Genomic DNA, 9157 nt, shown 5'->3' with positions numbered 1-9157 from the left:
AGTCCAGAACGCAGCCGCGCGGGCTGTCATGGGGAGTACTACGTACTCCCACGTAACACCTCTCCTGCGCGAGCTGCACTGGCTGCCTGTGGTTTTTCGGGTGCTCTTTCAAGGTTTTGATCACCATCTTCAAAGCGCTCCATGGCACAGGACCTAGCTACTTGCGGGATCGCATCCTGCCACACACATCCCTGCGGCCAATCCGCTCTCACAGGGAGGGACTTCTCCTGGTGCCGTCCACTAGGCAATGCCAACGGGTGACGCCAAGGAGCAGGGCCTTCTCTGTGATGGGCCCAACCCTCTGGAATGACCTCCCCCCCGACATTAGAACCACCACCGACTTCCGCTCCTTCCGACAAAAATTGAAGACTCACCTGTTCCGATTAGCTGGCCTGGCACATTCATAACTTCTACCTCCTGGCAGATACATTTTTAACTGGTTTTTTAGGGGAACTGTTTTTAAATTTAATTTATGGGATATTTTTTAGGGTTTTTTTAAAACTATATTTTAGATACTTTACTTAGTTGTACAGTTCCTTTTAACCTCCTCCATATCTATTTATCTTTTTAACAATTTAACTATTTAATCATTTAATTATTCATGTGATGTATTTCTGTATGGACTGTACACCGCCCCGAGTCCCTTTTGGGAGAGGGGGCGGTCTATAAGCGCAAATAAAAGTAAAAGTAAAGTAAAAGTTGGATCTGCCAGCGGACACTGGCTAATTTTTAAAGATCCAAATTCTATCTTGATATCCCAGCACGCGCTGGCATTTTTAAATATCAATATGTATAGAAACAATGTACAGAGATGTTTGTCCACACATTGTTTGCATTCAGCCAGGGTTCTAGGTTGGCGCTCCCAGCACACGCTGGCATATTTTTAAAGATCCAAACCCTATCTTGATCTCCCAGCAATTTCTGGCATAGTTTTAAAGACCAAGGTGTATGGAGACTTTCATTAACACATCGTTTGCATCTGGGTGGGGCCCTTGATTCATCTGATGGTGGCCAGAAAATCAGCAAATTTGTTAACAAAATCTAAATCAAAACTGCCTTCTGGAGGCCAGGTTTTTACTTTAGAACTAATAGAGTAGGTTGGTCAGAAAAATGTGCAGAGGGTTTTTACTCAGGTTGAAGGCAAACCTTTAGTAGGAATTTCCTTCATTTCATACATGCACACACAAGGCAACACTCTCCTCCTCCCCCCAAAAGGGAAAAAAAAATCTATACTCACCTGAAGAGTACAATCTTCTAGGGCTGAAAGACATGAGAACAAGGTTCCCTCCCCCACAGAAAAGGCATTGTTGGAGGATTAGAGGTAAAGGGCGTGGGGGGGGGGGTGTAAATAGCTTGCAGACATAGTTTGAAAAATAAAACCATCAGTTACTAAACAGATAAACATTATGGGGATATCACAGATGAGAAATGGAGTCTGGATTCACATGCTTCAGGAAAGAAATGAACAGGTAAAATCATTTAGACAAACAATAAATGCAAGGATGAAACTTTTCTTGCAAACATTTCCTGGGTTGTTACTTTAAGGTATAGGGGAGGAAGGAAGGGAAAAAATATCTTTACTCTGTTTCTGCTGGAAAAACAGATGCAAAGTAAAGACCCTTCCCAGTTTCAGTTAGTTTTCTAGGCCCAACAAACTGAGCGAAGGCAATTTCTGCCAGTTTACTCCTTTCTTTCTTTGAACACTTTAAAATTCTTGTCTTTTGGATTGGAGACATCTTAGTTACAATTACCTTGAGGGTGCACAAAGACTTAGACATACACACACAGAGACAAAGAGGGGATAACAAAACTCATGAGTTTCACAAACAATCATTCCCACCATGAATCTCAATTAAATTGGGGAAGGCACAAATCTTAACAAACAAACCACGCGGTTACATAGAAGACAGAGAAAGAGACAGACAAGAGAAAAAAGAAACATTTCAACATTTTCCCTTTTCTTTTAAGTACCTTTATGTAGCCAAATTAATTTTCCTGTGTCATCTTTCAGCAAAGCCCATTTCTCACACAATTTCCTTGCTCTCAGCCAAAATCTTGGCATCTAAGGAAATCTCCAAGGGCACTTCTGGCCACCCATGAGCTAACGCTTCCCATGACCCTTTACATGCAGGGCTCACTTTGGCCTAGCCGGGTGCCACCCACCGTAAGTTTTCAGAAAAAAAAAAGATTCTGGGAAGGACTTCGAATCCCCACGAAGTATTCGGCCCCTTCACTCAGGGAATCACCTGGGTTTTGAGGATCAAAAAAGTAATCCTTGAGGACCTCTGCCCCTCTGCAGTTAGTATCAGGCACCTCTACTCTTTTCCATACACCATGGGCCTTTGCCTTTTTTTTTTTTTGCTTTCACAGGACAAAAGCAACAACAACAAAAAATATTCATTCACTTTTTCATCCATTTTTACACACACTCTCCTTTCCCTAACAGAAGGTCCGTGCTCTGGCCTGACCCTAATACTTTCCAGGCTCTCTTGGTAAAACACACAGAGGAACCAGGATCCAGCTGTGATTGGGAGAAAGATTTCATCACTCACACACATGCAGGCATACACACATTTCCCATGCTTTGCCATGCTTTAAAATCAAATTTAGAGAATTAAAATTTAGAGGTACTCACCTTCTTTCCAGGCAGCCTTTGAGCTCAAACTCAAAACCCCTTTAAAACCTAGATCCAAATGGCTAAAGCCAAGATAAAATCCACCCACAGACTCAATGGGGTCTGTGCCGGCATGGGAGGCTTACCTTGGCCATATCCATTTGTTAGGCTAGCTTGGAGTCCCATCTGTGGGTCACCAATTGTTGGAAGAAATGTCCTTCTGGGTTCGGCTCCAAGTGGGGAAAAAGACACTGGAGACATGGAGGCTGCTTGGAAAGATGGATTTAATGGTGGACAGGAACACATGGCTTGAGCCCTGAACAGAAAAGGTGATCACATGCTTCAATGTTGGTGGAAAAGAAGAGAAGGGCAGATGGAGGGGCTTGCTAGGCTTTTTATAACCTGTTCAGTCCCACCTCTCTGTTTCCTGTTCCTGTGTAAGAAATGTATTCTGATTGGTTGTCAGACTCCCATGGGCCCATGCAGGGGCAACCCTCTAGGCTGAGTTTTGAATCCAGGTTTGATTATATAAGGCATGATAATATTGGCCCTTTACCCAACTCACCACATGGCATCTGAGAACTCAACCAAACCTGGATTCAAAACGCAGCCTAGAGAGTTGCTCCTGCATGGCCCCATGGGAGTCTGACAACCAATTAGAAGACAAGCTCAAGATCAAAGGCCAGAGAGGGCATAAACTTTTATTCTTATTGGGGTTTTAACTTCTCTGATTATTGTATTTTTTATTTTTACCTCCTCCTTTGTAGTCTGTAGACCGTTGCTTGTGTACGTCGCCCCGAGTCCCTGTGGGGAGAGGGGGCGACTAATAAGTCTGATAAAATAAATAAATAAAATAAATAAATAATAAATAAAACCAGGGACTTTCAGCATCTCAGTCCTTCCTTCTCTTCTTCTCCTCAACATTGAAGCATGTGATCACCTTTTCTGTTCAGGACTCAAGCCATGTGGTCCTGTCCACCAATAAACCATCTTTCCAAGCAGCCTCCATGTCTCCAGTGTCTTTTTCCCCACTTGGAGCCGAACCCAGAAGGACATTTCTTTCAACAACCCAAAATGGAATTTGTATATATTATGAAACAAAAAACAATGACAAAAAAGGAAGGATGCAAAGAGCTGCCCAACTTTTGGTTGAAAGTCCACGTAATCTAAACATTATTTTAAGGAATGTTGGTTATTTACCTACTCTCCCCGAATCAATTTGTTCTTTGGCCAAATGTGGGAGGCAAAAGAACAAATCCAGAGGAAGGCTGATGAAATAACCAAACAATTACATGCCAAAATCTCCCTGTCTTTCACAAGAGCCACAGTTTCATTGGCCAGAGTGCAAAGCCAAGGGTAAATCTGTTGGTTTCCCCCCACTAACTGGCAAGCTTCCCTGGTTGTGTTGGCAGGATGATCACCTGTTTGACTTCAAGTCAATGTTAGTCCTCTCCCCTCCAATGACCCAAGGATGAACATTGCTATTATCACTGAAACGTGATGAGATGGAGCCCATGATTATAATATATTACTAGAAGGACATAATTTGTTCAGAAGAAACAGATCTGTTATTGGAAAACTCCAACAGGAAACAAAGGCAAAAACACAAGCAATAATTCTTAGTTTAAGATCAGAGGCTTATTGTTTCTAATAATTTGGAACATTAGAAATGAATCGATACAAAAGATATAATAGCAGTAATACACTAAATCAACAAATAATTGCAGTGGCCCAATGAGAAATAGCAAGTCCTATAAGAGCTCTGAGCCGATCTTGAACCCTATCTTTGATACTGTTCCTCTAACCACATACATGCTTCACAACCTCACTAACTGTCACTTTTTGTGGACACCTGTGAACATTTCAATTCCTCATTTCCAACAGTTTCATTCTTCCTGTTTTAAACAAATCCATACACGTGCATATTTTGCAAAAAACACATTTCACAGTTAGCAACGGTTCAGCAGGATTACAAATATTTCTGGTAAACTTTGAAATCATCCTAGCTGAAAACTTTGGTTCATATCTCTTTCTTCTGGGTCCTTCTATTATCCACAGGACTTATTGAATCTAACGGATCAACAGCCTATATTTCTTGATTCTCATGGATCCAACAAAAGAGTAGCAATTGTTGTATGTATGCATAGTATGTAAAGATGTATGTAGGTAAAAAATTACTACGGATAGTCCTCAACTTACAAGAGTTCCTTTAGTGACTGTTCAAAGTTACAACGGCACTGAAAAAAGTAACTTATGGCAATTTTTCACAGCTATGACCTTTGTAGCATCCCCACGATCATGTGATCAAAAATTTAGATGCTTGGCAAATGGTTCATACTTATGACTGTTGCTGTGTCCCAAGGTCATGTGATCACCTGCTGCAACCTTCTGAAGCCAGATTCACTTAGCAACCATGTTACTAACTGATCAACTGCAGTGATTCACTTAACAACTGTGGCAAACAATGTTGCAGAAAGGGGCAAAACTCACTTAAGAAAAGTCTCACAACAACAGAAATTTTGGGCTCAGTTGTGGTAAATTGAGGACTACATACAATACAATACAATACAATACAATACAATACAATACAATACAATAGTAGAGTTGGAAGGGACCTTGGAGGTCTTCTAGTCCAATCCCCTGCCTAGGCAGGAAACCCTATACCGTTCCAGACAAATGGCTATCCAACATCTTCTTAAAGACTTCCAGTGTTGGGGCATTCACAACTTCTGGAGGCAAGCTGTTCCACTGATTAATTGTTCTAACTGTCAGGAAGTTTCTCCTCAGTTCTAAGTTGCTTCTCTCCTTGATTAGTTTCCACCCATTGCTTCTTGTTCTGTCCTCAGGTGCCTTGGAGAATAGCTTGACTCCCTCTTCTTCATGTATATGGATTTATGGGTGTGGGCATAAGATCATAAGATCATGAACTTTCAACGGGGTGGAATCCCAGGAAGCTCTTCAGAATTGGAATTTCACAGATGTGCCAACATGTCTGTTTTATTAAATTGGAACTTTAAGGATAGCTCTGCCTTGGACTCCGATTTAATTCTGCATGATATTTGGAACGCTGACAACCAGCTGTACCCGAATTAATGAAGAAAATAGATGACTATGGGGAAGTTGCAGGATTGAAAGTAAACAGAAAATTAAAATTTTAGTCAAAAAATTTACAAATAAACAGAAAAAAGAGTTAATATAGAAGATAGTCATTCAGATAACGAAGAAAGTAAAATATCTGGGCATTGATCTATCAGCAAGTTGTGTAATTATAAAAGAAGATAATTACATTAAATTGATACAGCAAATTAAACTTGACTTGGAAAAGTCACTACTAGGAAGAATAGCTGCCATTAAAATGAATACTGAGATTATTATACCTGTTCCAAACAATTCCAATAAAGCTGGAACAGAAATATTTCGAGGAATTAAACAGATTAGTAACAAAATTTATTTGGCAAGGTAAAAAAGCAAGAATAAGTCTGAAACTTACAAAAATCTAAGAATAGAGGACACTTTGGGCTGCCAGATTGGGAGTTGTATTACCAGGCATCTGCACTTAAGTGGCTAAAAGAATGAATAACCTTGAGACATAGACAATTATTAACTGGAGGGTCTCGATTTGCAACTGGGGTGGCATGCCTTTGTATGGTATGGGAAAAACAAACTAATTATTTCCCACGACATTACATTACAAATGCTCTGTTTTCAGTATGGGGAAAAATTAAGGAAAAACACCATTTGAAAATAACAGTCTGGCTCTCTATGACGGAAGCATTGATACATCCAGATGTGATTGAAATGGAGAAAAATCATAAGATATAAAGAAATTTTGAATAAGGGGAATTGAAAAGTAAGCAGGAACTGAACACTCAAGGGATAAATTTAGCATGGTGGCCACAGCAGTGGTGGGTCTCTATTTTTTTTACTACCGGTTCGCTCGTGTGCACGTGTGTTCTCTCTCTCTCTCTTGCACACGATCAGTGGTGGGTTCCTGCTGGATCGCACCGGATCGCGCGCGCTCCCTTTCAGCGCTCCACCTGGCTTGCGCGCTCCCTTTCAGCGCTCCACCTGGCTTGCGCGCTCCCTTTCAGCGCTCCACCTGGCTCTCGCGCTCCCTTCCGGCGCTGAAACCGGAAGTACAGTCTTGCCCCGCCCCTGGCAAAGCAACGACGCCTGCCTGCGCTCCACCAGCTCGGCTGGGAACGGAGATGTTTCCTCAGCGGAGCGGAGCGCCTGAAAAGACTTTTCAGGCGCTCCGCTCCGCTGAGGAAACATCTCCGTTCCCAGCCGAGCTGGTGGAGCGCAGACAGGCGTCGTTGCTTCGCCAGGGCCGGGCAAAACTGTACTTCCGGTTTCAGCGCCGGAAGGGAGCGCGCAAGCCAGGTGGAGCGCTGAAAGGGAGCGCGCAAGCCAGGTGGAGCGCTGAAAGGGAGCGCGCGCGATCCGGTGCGATCCGGGAGGAACCCACCACTGCACACGATGCTTCTGCGCATGCACAGAAGCATCCAGGCAGGGGGTGGAGCCTCCTGCTGCCGCCGCTGCCAGTTGGACTGAACCAGGCCAAACTGGGAGCAACCCACTTCTGGGCCGCAGGTACAAATACAATCAAGATATGAAAAAGATGTTAAATTATATGGTTTTTATAAAGGACTAACAGAATTTGACCAGATTCTAACCGGGACTGATGGGTATAACAAGAGGAAAATATATTTGATTTGACATGTATTGATTACAGCCAGAATTGTATTTGAACAACAATGGAAAAGTGAAGAGACCCCTACAGATGAAAATGTGATTTAAAAAAATATTACAATGTGCAGAAATGGATAGATTAACACTTTCAATTAAGGAAAAGTAAGAAATTGAATATTTTTTGACGGGATTTATTTTATCAATAGTTAGCTGACAGAAACAGAAGTAAGAAACATGGAACTATAAGAAAAGGAACAATGAAAAAAGGGAGACTTGTTAAAATGGATAAGCAAATATCAGTATTATTATGATCATTATGATAGAATGAATATCAATGCAATGAATATTGTTGTAAACACTTTGATGATTATTTCTTAAAACTATTTGTACCCAGACAACACACTGTTTAACCCAAAATGGATTTTTTATATATTATGAAATAAAAAAACTATGCAAAAAAAAGGAAGGATGCCAAGAACAGCTTGCCTCCAGAAGTTGTGAATGCCCCAACACTGGAAGTCTTTAAGAAGATGTTGGATAGCCATTTGTCTGAAATGGTATAGGGTTTCCTGCCTAGGCAGGGGGTTGGACTAGAAGACCTCCAAGGTCCCTTCCAACTCTACTATTGTATCGTATTGTATTGTATTAAGAGTTGCCCAACTCTTGGTTGAAAGTCCACGTAATCTAAATATTACTTTAAGGAATATTGGTTATTTACCTACTCCCCCTGAATCAATTTGTTCTTTAGCCAAATGTGGGATGCAAAAGAACAAATCCAGAGGAGAGCTGATGAAATAACCAAACAATTAATTACATGCCAAAACCTCCCTGTCTTTCACAAGAGCCACAGTTTTCTTGGCCAGAGTGCAAAGCCCAGGGTAAATCTGTTGGTTTTCCCCCACTAACTGGCAGGCTTCCCTGGTTGTGTTGGCAGGATGATCACCTGTTTGACTTCAAGTCAATGTTAATCCTCTCCCCTCCAATGACCCAAGGATGAACATTGCTATTATCACTAAAACGTGATGAGATGGAGCCCATGATTATAATATATTACTAGAAGGATATAATTTGTTCAGAAGAAACAGATCTGTCATAGGAAAACTCCAACAGGAAACAAAGGCAAAAACACAAGCAATAATTCTTACTTTAAGATCAGAGGTTTATTGTTTCTAATAATTTGGAACATTAGAAATGAATCGATACAAAAGATATAATAGCAGTAATACACTAAATCAACAAATAATTGCAGTGGCCCAATGAGAAATAGCAAGTCCTATAAGAGCTCTGAGCCGATCTTGAACCCTATCTTTTATACTGTTCCTCTAACCACATACATGCTTCACAACCTCACTAACTGTCACTTTTTGTGGACACCTGTGAACATTTCAATTCCTCATTTCCAACAGTTTCATTCTTCCTGTTTTAAACGAATCCATACACGTGCATATTTTGCAAAAAACATATTTCACAGTTAGCAACGGTTCAGCAGGCTTACAAATATTTCTGGTAAAGTTTGAAATCATCCTAGCTGAAAACTTTGGTTCATATCTCTTTCTTCTGGGGCCTTCTATTATCCACAGGACTTATTGAATCTAACGGATCAACAGCCTATATTTCTTGATTCTCATGGATCCAACAAAAGAGTAGCAATAGTTGTATGTATGCATACCGTAGTATGTAAAGATGTGTGTAGGTAAAAAATTACTACGGATAGTCCTCAACTTACAAGAGTTCCTTTAGTGACTGTTCAAAGTTACAACGGCACTGAAAAAAGTGACTTATGGCAATTTTTCACAGCTATGACCTTTGTAGCATCCCCACGATCATGTGATCAAAAATTTAGATGCTTGG

Source organism: Natrix helvetica, assembly GCF_964273705.1.
Source record: "Natrix helvetica genome assembly, contig: HAP1_SCAFFOLD_201, whole genome shotgun sequence".
In the NCBI taxonomy this organism is placed as follows: Eukaryota; Metazoa; Chordata; class Lepidosauria; order Squamata; family Natricidae; genus Natrix; species Natrix helvetica.
The sequence above is the reverse complement of the archived record's forward strand: the minus strand, read 5'-3'. Positions refer to the sequence as shown.